Below are 12,418 nucleotides of genomic sequence, written 5' to 3'. Positions count from 1 at the left end.
CCGCCATTTCCAACCTAAACAACAAGCTTCCAAACCTCATTTAAACTCCCAAATGAACCCAAAAACCATATACACAAGTCCTAGGCATCATAACCAAAGTAACCCTAGCCAAAATCTCCCATCAATTCTCAATATCCAACCTAGAAATCCAATAGACAAACAGAGCAAACCAGAGTTTTAATGGCAAGAACCTTACCACAAGCTCAATTTAGAACCCTCTTTAATGATGGAACACAACTCTAAGCCCTCAAGGTTCACTTCCTTAGCTTGAATCTTCAAAAGAAGCTCAAAATCCAAGAGGAAAAGAGAAGAAAATGATGTACGGGATTGAAAGATAAGTGCTCTATTTTTGCAAGGTTCTACAGCCTTCAATGGCTAAATATATCATTAGGGTGAAAAGACCTTATTGCCCCTAAGCCTATTAAAACTCTAAACAGCCTGCAAGGGCAAAACCGTCATTTCTCACCTATCTCGTTAATCTTAATTAACGCTCTCCAATTCTCGTTATTTTCAATATTCTCAAATACCAATAAATCATATCTCATTACCCTTTAATTCTCGGTAATGTTCTAATCCTCAAATTACCTCAAGACTCACCCTAAGCCCCAAATTCAACCCCGCTATGACCAAACTGCTAACTTGCACTCAAAGATCGTCTCATGCCGAATGGCTCGAACAAATCCACATTATAATGTGGCCTCATCAATAGTTCATCAACATGCATGTAAATACACAATTATGCCCTCAACGGGCCCCAAAATGCCCCTGTGAAGAAATGTGGACCCACATGCATGCATTTAACATCATATTATAATACAATTCACATAAACATGCACATAATCATTTAATGGCATAATAAATCAATTATGGCCCTCCCGGCCTACCAATCTGACCATTAGACCTCATTAGGGATTTTGGGACATTACAGCTATATCATTTGAAATTTAAACTTTTTAAACAGTGAGCAAGTGTCATATTGAAATCATAATTTTATCCCTAGATAAGTTGTGAGTACTATGCATGTTTATTAGTACACAAACATTAAACTTTAATATAATCAACTCTCAACTCAAACAAATTATTACAATTAAACAACAATGTGCTAAACATATTATCGATGCTAGCAATGTGAGGAACATATCTGTAACTGTATCGATCACAAGACAATTAATAAGTCCAATCGAACAATATACTATGTATAAACCAACTTATAATTCGACAACATATTGGAAGACAAAATTCACACCAATCAATGTACAAAACCATACCTTTCTTCAGTTTTAAATCCTATCTCACAAATTTAAATTCTCTATACAATTCTAAGTATACATGAACTATCCTTGATATTCACATCATGATTTAGCGGTAATTAGCAATAAGACATTATTAGTTGCTTGCAAGATTTTCTCATGATACTACCATTTAAGTGAATTGTTAATTCTAACGTATGATTATAAAACATATACAATTCATTCAACAAAATAAAACATGCCAAGAGAAGCGAAATCCCAAGGGCTAGATATACTTATAATTTCCCTACAGAACCAACACATCATCATCCTTAAAAAACTTCCACAACTATGTCACATAGATGGGGTTTTTCAAAAAAAATTCTAAGCAACGAACAAACGAACCATTTTTAAAATCTATATGGATTTCATTACTTATTCTCTGACTATATTGATGCATTATCGATCAAATCACCAAATTAATAAATTCCAACATTGATCAATAAAACAAACCAACCAAAATGTCATAAACATAATCAATCTCAACCATAGCAATCAACCATAGCAATCAACCATGCAGTTTTACAAAAAAAAACTCATTAATTTTATCATCATTTTCACTAGAATGAACAATTCATCAGTTCCCATAGTAAACAAAGCATTAATTTTCTGAAATGAACCATTGATATAATTAAAAAAAGGATTGTATAACTATTACATGAAAAACACATTTCAACTTCAACTAATTGGTATATTAATAAAAATTTCTTAAATTCCTATCTTAGCGATGTAAGCATTAATTAGGTAACAATATCGATCACCATAAAAATAACTACCCTACTCATGTGCGATATACTCTGTTCCCTCTTAAAAACTCACAAAACTCGTTAACCCCAATTTATTGGTAACCATTAATCAATTATATCAAAGTATAAATACATTCCATGACCATTTTGAGACATAAATTATGTTATCAAAGTATATAAATTATATAATTAACAAAATTACACAAAAAAGGATATTTCATTACAATGAAACACATTGACCGGATTCGCAATACCCTCTCCACTTTCAAAATTTTAATTATAAAAATATATCTTAAAAATAAAACTTCCGGAGCAGAAAACCCGCCACAAACACCAAATAAAGACACATGCAAAACAAATATCAATATGGATTTAACTTCCGAAACAAAAAATACCTATTTCTAGGTCTTCGTAATAAAACAACCACATCAAAAATACTCGTCCAAAAAGAGAAATTTACGAAACATACAAAAACAAATAAAACAATGCCAAATGTATCGATGAAGATTACACTATAGCTTCAAAAAAATATTATTTTTTCGATCTACAAACTAGAGCAAGAACATATCTTAACCTTCAAGCTTAGTCCGCCTGAAATTCACACCGATCAACGTGCTCGAAAGTCCTAATGATCAAACAACGAAACTTGACCCCTTCACCACGCTGCAACTTAGTTTCTTACTTGAGAAGCTTTGAAAAACCCACAAATGGTTATCTTTGAAATTGAGAGGAAAGTTTTAAACTAAATGTAATGTTAGAGAGAGAAGGAAAGTTATTCATTTTCTCTTACTCAGTCATTTCAAGGCGCAATCATCGAGCAATAACTGACAATTTTTCAATTCAAAAATTCCATGACTACACTAGCCGATTAACTTAAAATTTGCCCTTGTAACTTTTAATAAATAAAAAAGTGAACAAATTATTATTTAATTTCATAACTTACTAGTTATTGGATCAGAAGTCAGCCAAAAGTAACCTGATCAGACGGATATGATGCATTACGTGTTCGGTCGCGCAAATTGCCTAGGCGTGACTACATCGCTCTCCTATATATATTATATTAGGGGAATTTACATGTAATAAGGATTTTGTTTCTTTTTTTATACAATTATGAAAATTCATGTTGTAGTTGCAGAGGAAACTCTCGTAAAATTGTATGGAAAGTGAATATAATACAAAAATTGGCTTTTGACCACAAAACTAGGATAGGATTAGGAGACGTGGTCCTCTCAATCCCACATATGTTGTTAATTGGAGCAAGTAAGTTTAGTGTAAATCTTTGTGACGTTGAATGCCTCAAAATTAGGAAGAAATTAGACTAGATCATTAAAACGAAGAAGAAATGTAAAAAATTGACGAATCTCAAAAGATGACAAAATTGGTGTGTCTAACCCCAAGGAGGACAAGTTCGGTGGCAATTGTTAATAATTAAAGAATTTGTCAATTTTTTAAATTGCTATTGTATTTTCGTCTTATTATTATTGTTATTTTGGGGCAAGAACTTCATTGTTTGTTGTTAAAAATGTAGGCCTATACAATTTGAGGATATACTCAACCTTAAATAACAACATGATTTGGATGCAGTTTTAATACATATTTAAAATATATATATACAAAAAAATATTTTAAAAATTTTAATATATTTTAGATATATATTTTTAATGAATGCACTTTTAATGCTGTAAGATTTTTTTTCACCAGTAGATTTTATTTTCTATTTTCAGAACAAAAATAAGTTACATTTTCAGTTTTCTTATATAAAATTATACTTGAATCTTGATTTAGATATTCTAATTTATCTATAATTTTTTGAAAATATATAAGAAATCTTTATAACTACGTTATACACCATTGTATTAAAATGAAATTGCTCAATTGTTAGGAGACTTATAGTGCAGTTTCTGTGTATATTTATAAATAAGATTACCGCAGCCCGTGGTAGCAGTTTGAAAGCTACGTTTTTTTATTTTTTATAATATACACAGAAATTTTATAAAATACATATTAAAATAAGAAATTATATATATATATATATAAATAAATGGTCCCTGAAATTGTTTGTTCTAGCTCTGTCATTTTGCTTATAAGACGAGTGGACATAACTTAAATGGTACTTATCTCAATCATAAAATGTTGGGGAAAAACAAAAATCAGAAGAAAATGTATGTACTTGCTACAAACAGCGTGGACCTAGGATAATAATAGCAGCAAATGATAAACACGTTTTTCATGTAAGAAAAAATAAAAATCAACCACTCGTTTTTCTTTAAATTAATAATGGAAAATGATATCTGGCCAATTAATCAAATAACATAATGGAATTAATTATATATGTACACTAATTTAAAGGAATTAAAAAAAGCCGTAGCCTATAAGAAAATGAACATCTGAAGTTACATGTATTATTATGTCAAAACTTATTCATTTTTCTTAGAGCACTTCCCTATTACATCTTTTAAAATACCTCCCCAAAATACCATACATCAATTTCTCTATATATTTCTCTACATTATTTAAATATTATATCTTTAAACATATTTTATTAATTACAGTAAAATAAAATAATTGAAAAATAAATAAATAATAAATATATATACTAAATGGGAGAGAAAAAACTTATAAAGAAAAATAATAATATTAAAATATTATATAAATGATATGTAAATGTAGATATAAATTAATTGGAGTTTGTGCATAGCTATCATAAATATATGTATAAAGTAGCTGATGTAAGATGTTTTTGTGAGTTTTAGCTAAATATTATAGAGAAAGTGTATTACAAAATACACTACCAAAACATTTTTTTTTTATAATATATCTCAAACTTTTACATTATACCATACATTAACTTCTCTATTTTTTCTCTACATTATTTAAATATTATATTTTTTAAAAATATTTTATTCATTTTAAGAAATAAAATAATTAAATATAATAGTATCACACTCATATATATATACAAAAGTTTATAAAAAGAATAATAAAATGTTTATAACTTGATGAATAGTACTTCATTATATACAGAGAAATACTATTCATTTAGTTAAAAAATTATAATTTTACATCACTCATTTGAATATTATTTAATAATTTTTTATCTATATGTCATAGAAATTTCTCCATTGTTAGGGGACCTATGGCCACCCTACTTTGCTCCGTCAGTGTAATATCAGACTTATTAATTTCACCAATCTCTGTCTTGCTCCAATGTATAAAAAAAAAAATTTCATACATTAAAATTTTTAAATATTTATACCATAAACTTTCATCATATATGGCTAGCCACAAACAATTTACACATTTTCACTTTTTCTTACATTAAAAATAATAATCATATAGCATAGGCTTTCTCCATCTCTATAGGAACACCACCGTTTATACTCATTTGCAGTTTTCTTCGTAATAAATAGCAACAGACACCTTCAAACTTATACTCGTTGAAAGTTATTTCAAATTAATATATTGTATATATTTATATATACATACACAACAACCTTTCACTTGACTTGAATTATACTCTATCTGTACGCACAATATATAACTCTGCCATAATAATTAATTTGTTCTGCTCAATTTAATTTAAGAGAGTTATGTTTAGATGTCTCTATTATTTAAAGCTTAATACTAAAGATCCTGAAAAATATTTATATGATGTTTAAATTATTAATATTTCTTAGATTGGTACGTTTCAAAATTTCATTTTCGTCATTTTTTTTTTCGCATGCAACGAAGGCAGGCGAGCTAGAGCTTTTTGGAGACCTTAGCTAGACAAATTCTTTGTAAAAAAAAAATCCTTTTTTAAAAATATTAATTATATTTTTATTAGAATTATATTTGTTATTAATTAACTAAAAAAACTATATCATATAAAATAATTAAATCAAACAGCGTACAAAAATATCATATATAATAATAATAAAGCTAAATATTATTTGAAAAATTGTGAAGAAAATAAGTGATATGAAGAGAGATGAAAAATAAGAGAATTTTGAGTTCTGTTTTATTTTTTAAATAAAAGTGAAAAAGAATAGAGAAAATTAAAATTATAATATATGTGCTTAGTTTTTAAAGGTAAAGTGGTAATACATCAAAATTCATTTCAAAATAGAAAAAAATTTATTGTAGATTATGAATGTAAATTTTTTTGTTGTAGATTGTGCTATAAATATTATATTGGTAATTTTTAAGGGATTATACTCTTATAGTACCCTGTTGTTTGTATTGGGATCAATTTAGTATTATTTTGCTTACTTAATCTTATTTTAATACTTTATATTGTAAATTAGCACAAATTGTATAATTTTACTAATTTTGGTAAACAAAATTGAAAAAAGTTAATAAATGTATTTTAAATTATTTCATTAAAATTCTTTTTAGATTTAAAACATATCAATAAAAAAAAATTATCAAAATTAGTGAAAAGATATAATTTTAAACTGATTTACAATATATAACTGTTATCCCCATTTTCTGACTTGTGCCCGGGACGGTGGTCCAGGCCCACAATCTGGGCAATTGGATTTGGGCCCAGCCCAGGCCCGCTTAGTAGGGGAATGACCGGGAGTGACGGCCCAAGTGTGGGTCCAGACCCGGACGGTGTCCAGGAAGATGATCCAGGACAATCGTTCGGGAGACGTATAGCCAGTTGGGGTTACGGTCAAGGTGTAAGCAAACGGTCTCGGAGCCTGGTAAATGATCCGGGCCTACGGTAAACGAAGAGGGATAGAGGTAAACGAACCCGGGTCAAGTCCTCCAGGTTGGCAGGAAAAGGTATCCGTGAACCTAAAGCCGCCCCATAACGCGTGGGGGTTGTCCCCACTTTTCACCTGCGGAAAAGGCCACCTCGGGATTGCACGCCGCTGGTTCAGACCTGAGCTGCCAGTACACTGGCTGATTTTGTCCCCTGAATCTGCCTCGTAACTCGGAATGCCCATACCAAAAGCCCCATTTTGTCGGGCGAAATATAGTTCTTGGGCTGCCCCATTGGGCCTTGATAATTCTTAGTCTTTTGTATTTTTATCCTTTGTATTGGGCTTCCGACAGAGAAGTCAAGGGTACTTATATCCTTGATGGGCCCGGGTCATGCCCGGCCCAAGCCCAGTGCTCCTGTGAGCCTATAAATACAGGTGACAGAGCACTGGAGAAGGGACCTCTCTTCGACTTGTATACAGTTACTTTGTTGAAACATAGAAAGAAACTCCATTGTAAAAGTCTTTTCAAGCTCTAATACAACTGACTCGTAGACTAAGGCTCATTAACGCCCCAACCACGTAAAAATCCTGTTTTTATCTTCTAAATTCCATATCATTAATCTCGCCTACTTTTCATTAATATAGTTTCCGAAAGTCTTGGTAAACATTTTGGTGCTTTCATTGAGAGCCTGAGAAAGCTAGCGCTAACGTCAAACCTCTACTACAATGGTGAATACAAGACACACCACTTTCGACCCTACTAACCCAGAGCAGGGCAATGGAGAGCCGTTGCCTTCCCAGCCTCTTCCTCAGAATTCGCCTGAGAACGATCCTCCTCAAACATCTCACATTGACGAATCACAAGACTATGAGGGTGGGACAGAGTACGAAGAGGAAAACGAGGAGGATTATTATGAAGAGGAGGAGAACGAGGGGGAATACCACAACGAAGATGCGGATCCCGAGACCCCAGGAGGAAATCCCAACCAACAGGACCTAGAGGTGACTAGGCTGAGGCAGCAAGTCCTGGACCAGGAGGGCAGGATTGCTGAGCAGGTAGAGGCACATCGGCGGATGCAAGAATCCCTCCAGGCCCTGCAAGAATTCATAGCCGCACAAGGTCCAACGACCAATCTCCTAGCTGGTCCGCTTCCGGGAGCGCAATAGCCCGCTCCGCAAGCCAGAGCCGAAGTCCCCGAAGACGTGAGGCCGGCCCCTCCCCTGGAACAATTTCTTGAGCCAGTCCCAGGAAACCCGGACCGGGACAAAAAGAAGGCCAGGGGAAAGACCCAAAAGAAAGACACCCCTGTCACGAAAGCCGGGACCCGTTCCCGGCCGCTCCCTAGGAAAGAGAAGGTGCGCCCCGTCCCAGGACAGGACCACCCGACCGATCCGCAGGGGACGCGGTCACAGGATGTGCGGCCCCGGCACGCCCCAGGGCGAGACGGATGGGAAAGGTCTTTGCATCCCAGTGCCTCGGTAAACAAAAATCGCCAGGAGCGCCCACGTAGCGAAGAGCGTCATGCCCTTAGTTCGAAGGACAACACGTCCCAGATAGACCTACGCGGCGGACTAAACGCTCGAAAAGAGCGGGCCCGTAAGGAAAAGATCCTCCCTCGAGGTGGCGACCTTAGGAACAACATCAACGACAGGAGGAACGAAAGAATCCCCCTAGAGGATGGCACGGCCAGTCAGCTCATGGAGCAGCTGGCCGCTCTGAAAAAGGTCACGGACCGTTTGGTCCGCAAGCAGGAAGGATCAGATACTGACTCCGATGAAGAGGACAAAGAGCCCTGCGCGAGGCACATCCTGGACGCCCCAAGGGGTTCAAGATGTCGAGCCTCACCGCCTATACCGGAAACACCGACCCCAGGGATCATCTGTCCTAGTACAACCGGCTTATGACCGTGGCCCACGTTAGTGATGACGGCACTTAAGCCGGGATCCATCCAATCCTGGTCAGGGCTGCAGTTGGCTTTTCGCAAGCAGTTCGTGGCCGCCATGAGGATGGATTTAGCGCCCTCGCCAATATCAAACAGCTTCCCGCGGAGACACTAAGGGCCTATATCCAGTGTTTCATTGAAGAAGCCTCCAAGACTAAGGTGGACGACAGACAGCGCCTGGTGGCATTGCAGTCCGGAATCCGGGCCGAGTCACCTCTCTGGGATGACATGCAGCGTAGCAAGGCGGCTACCTTGGAAGAATTCATAAGGAGGGCCAGAGGATTTATCAACTGGGAAGAGGCTCAGATCCAGGCTTTCGAATGGCCTTTGGCGCCACAACCCGGTGCCCAGGCATTCTCGAGGTACGGGGTGCAGTTCCCGACGCAATCCTACATCACGCCCCCGATCGCCCCGGGATCGTCCATTACGCCTGGAGTTACCTACACCCCTACAGTGTACGGCCCTGCCTCTTCAGGGTATGCCCCAGTCCAGTCTGCCCACTTGTCCGGATATGGAGCCGCGCCAGCGGGTCACAGCGTTGCCCCTGTCGGGCCCAGCAGTCGCAGGCGGGAGTAACGGAGGCAAGCGTAAACCCCTCCCGGGGGAAGAGATTTGGCAAAGGCCAAAATCGATCTGAGCCGGCTAAGAAAGGAAAAAGGGGCTACGAGCCCCAATATTCAGAATACACCAATCTAATGGACACCAGGGAGAACATCTTCCTACCCACAGAGAGGGCGGTTCACTACCGGAAGCCTAGCCCCATGTTAAAAGGGGGGAGGAATCTGAGGGATACCAGCAAACGGTGCGCCTACCATAAGGATGTGGGCCACACGACCGAAGAGTGCCGGCAACTCAAGGATGAGATCGAGAATCTCATCAAGCTGGGGCATCTCCACCAGTGGGTCAGGATGCCCGTGGGAGTCCCGGGCCTGTCAGCAAGTCCCGGACAACCCGCGGTGCAGGGTGCGCCCAGGGCATATCCGCCTCAGGGAGGATATGCACAAGGTCTGACGGTGCAAACCCCTCAGGGGGCCCCCGTCGCGCAAACATCCAGTCCTGGAATGCCTTATCCATCCGGGACGGCACCCTCTCGCGTGCACGGACATGTGGCCACCATCTCGGGCGGACCTCACCTGGGAGGGCCGTCCAGGAACGATCAAAAGCGCTACGTAAGCGAGCTGGACCATGATCAAGAGGTGTGCGCCCTGGTCCAGGCCCCGGCTCAGCGCCCAAAGTTGATGAACCTCCCTATCAACTTCACAGAGGACGACGCCCGCAACGTCCATTTCCCGCACCATGACCCGCTGGTCATAGATGCGCAGATCGCGTGCTGGTAGATGACGGGAGCTCCGTCAACATCTTGTTCAAGCCTGCCTTCACCGCAATTGGTTTGACTGAAGCAGATCTGGCATCGTGCCCAACCCAGATCTACGGCTTCAACAGAGACGCGTTACTCCCCATGGGGAAGATCCAGTTGCCCGTAACATTGGGGAGTGAGTCGCAGCACTCGTTCAAGTTCTGCACCTTCGTAGTGGTGGATTGCCCCACTGCTTACAATGTCATTTTTGGTCGGCCCGCATTAGTCGAGTTCGGGGCAATCACCTTCATCCGTCATCTTTGCATGAAGTTCCCTTGCAACAACGGAGGGGTGGGGACTGTCCGGGGAGATCAGAAGAGCGCCCGAAAGTGCTACCACGAGTTCGCCCGACCAATATACATGGTCCGGGATGAGCCCTTTGAGGACATCGTCGACCTGGTTCCTCCCCCACCTGCTGAGAGAGTGATCCGAGAAGAAGATGACCTAGACCCGAGGATAGGAGACGACCGCGTCCTGGAGCCCATGGACGAGATTGAGGAGGTGTGCATTAGCGACACCAATCCGGCCAGGGTCATCCAGGTCGGGAAAAATCTACCGGCAGAGGTCCGGGCCGCCATAATCGCCCAAGTTAAGGAGAACCAGGATATTTTGGCCTGGTCTCACTCGGATATGACGGGGATCGACCGCAACATCATCTGCCGCACATTGAGTATCGACCCAAACACGACCCCGGTCAGCCAAAAACGCAGGCCCTTGGGAACGGAGAGGGCCGAGGCCCTCAAGATGGAAGTAGAGAAGCTGTCTTCAATCAACTTCATACGTGAGGCTGTATACCCCGTGTGGCTAGCCAACCTCGTCCTGGTGCCGAAACCGAACGGAATGTGGAGAACGTGCATTGATTTCACGGATCTCAACAAGGCTTGTCCGAAGGATTGTTTCCCGTTTCCCCAGATCGACCAAATGGTGGATGCGACATCCGGGTACGAGATCTTAAGCTTCATGGAAACTTACTCCGGGTATAATCATATCTCCATGCATGTGGCAAATCAGGAGCACACCAGTTTCCAAACCGACAAGGGAATATACTGCTACATCGTCATGCCCTTCGGACTGAAAAACGTCGAGGCAACTTATCAAAGGCTTGTCAATCGAATGTTCCGGCCCAGCTGGGGCGAAACATGGAAGTCTATATCGACGATATGATGGTCAAGTCCAAGACATCCGGGAAGCATTCAGACGACCTGGCCGAAGCTTTCGCAGTCATTCGGAAGTATGGGATGAAGCTGAATCCCAAGAAATGTACTTTCGTTGTGGCTTCCGGGAAGTTCCTGGGCTTCATAGTGTGCTTCTGGGGAATAGAAGCCAATTCGGATAAGATCAAGGCAATGATTGATATGCCCTTTCCCCGGAAGCATAAGGACATGCAAAGTCTGACCGGGCAGATAGCCGCCTTAAGCCGTTTCGTCTCCAAGGCCACGGACAAGTGCATCCTGTTCTTCAACGTCCTTCGAGGAAGCCAACGGTTCGAATGGTCAGTCGAATGCGAAGAAGCTTTTCGAAAACTGAAAGAGCACCTGGCCCAAGTGTCGATCCTGGCAAAGCTGGTGGACGGGGAGCCTCTGTACCTCTATCTGGCAGTGACCGAACACGCGATCAGCGCCGCATTGGTACGGGAGGAGGAAAGGACCCAGCTCCTGGTGTACTACGTGAGTAAATGATTGTTGGGCGCCGAGTCTCGATATCCGCTAATCGAGAAGCTGAACTTTTTCCTGTTGATGGCGTCCCGAAAACTCCGGCCTTACTTCCAGGCCCACGCCATAAAAGTCCTGACCAACCCCCCCTGCGGCAAGTGTTACAGAAGCCCGAGTCATCGGGAAGACTCCTAAATTTGGCCATGGAACTAAGTCAGTTCGATATAGCCTACGTTCCTAGGGTATCCATCAAGGGGCAAGCCCTAGCTGACTTCATCGTGTTGTGTTCCGAGATATCCCAGGAAGGCGATCCTGTGGCCCCCGCGGTGCCCATGTGGAAGGTGTTCGTGGACGGGGCCTCGAATGAGAATGGAGTCGAGGCCAGGAACATCTTGGTATCACCCCACGGACACCAATTGCAAAACACCCTGCGTTTCCAGTTCAAGGCATTGAACAATGAAGTTGAGCACGAAGTTGTGTTGGCCGGGCTACGCCTAGCCCGGGAAGTAGGGGCCACGATCTACAGCGATTCCCAGCTAGTCGTCAGGCAAGTCTCGGGGGAGTATCAAACCAAAGGAGAGAGAATGGCGGCTTATGTGACTCGGACGAGAGAGATGCTGCAAGCGTTCAAAAAGCACTCCATCTGCCATATCTCCAGAGAGCAAAATGTGTTCGCAGACACACTAGCAAAGCTGGCCACCAACGCCGAAGTAGAACTGGTCGAGCTAGTCCCCGTCAAC

This window comes from Humulus lupulus, chromosome 3 (genome assembly GCF_963169125.1).
Source record: "Humulus lupulus chromosome 3, drHumLupu1.1, whole genome shotgun sequence".
NCBI classification, from domain to species: domain Eukaryota; kingdom Viridiplantae; phylum Streptophyta; class Magnoliopsida; order Rosales; family Cannabaceae; genus Humulus; species Humulus lupulus.
Note: the sequence above shows the minus strand (reverse complement) of the source record.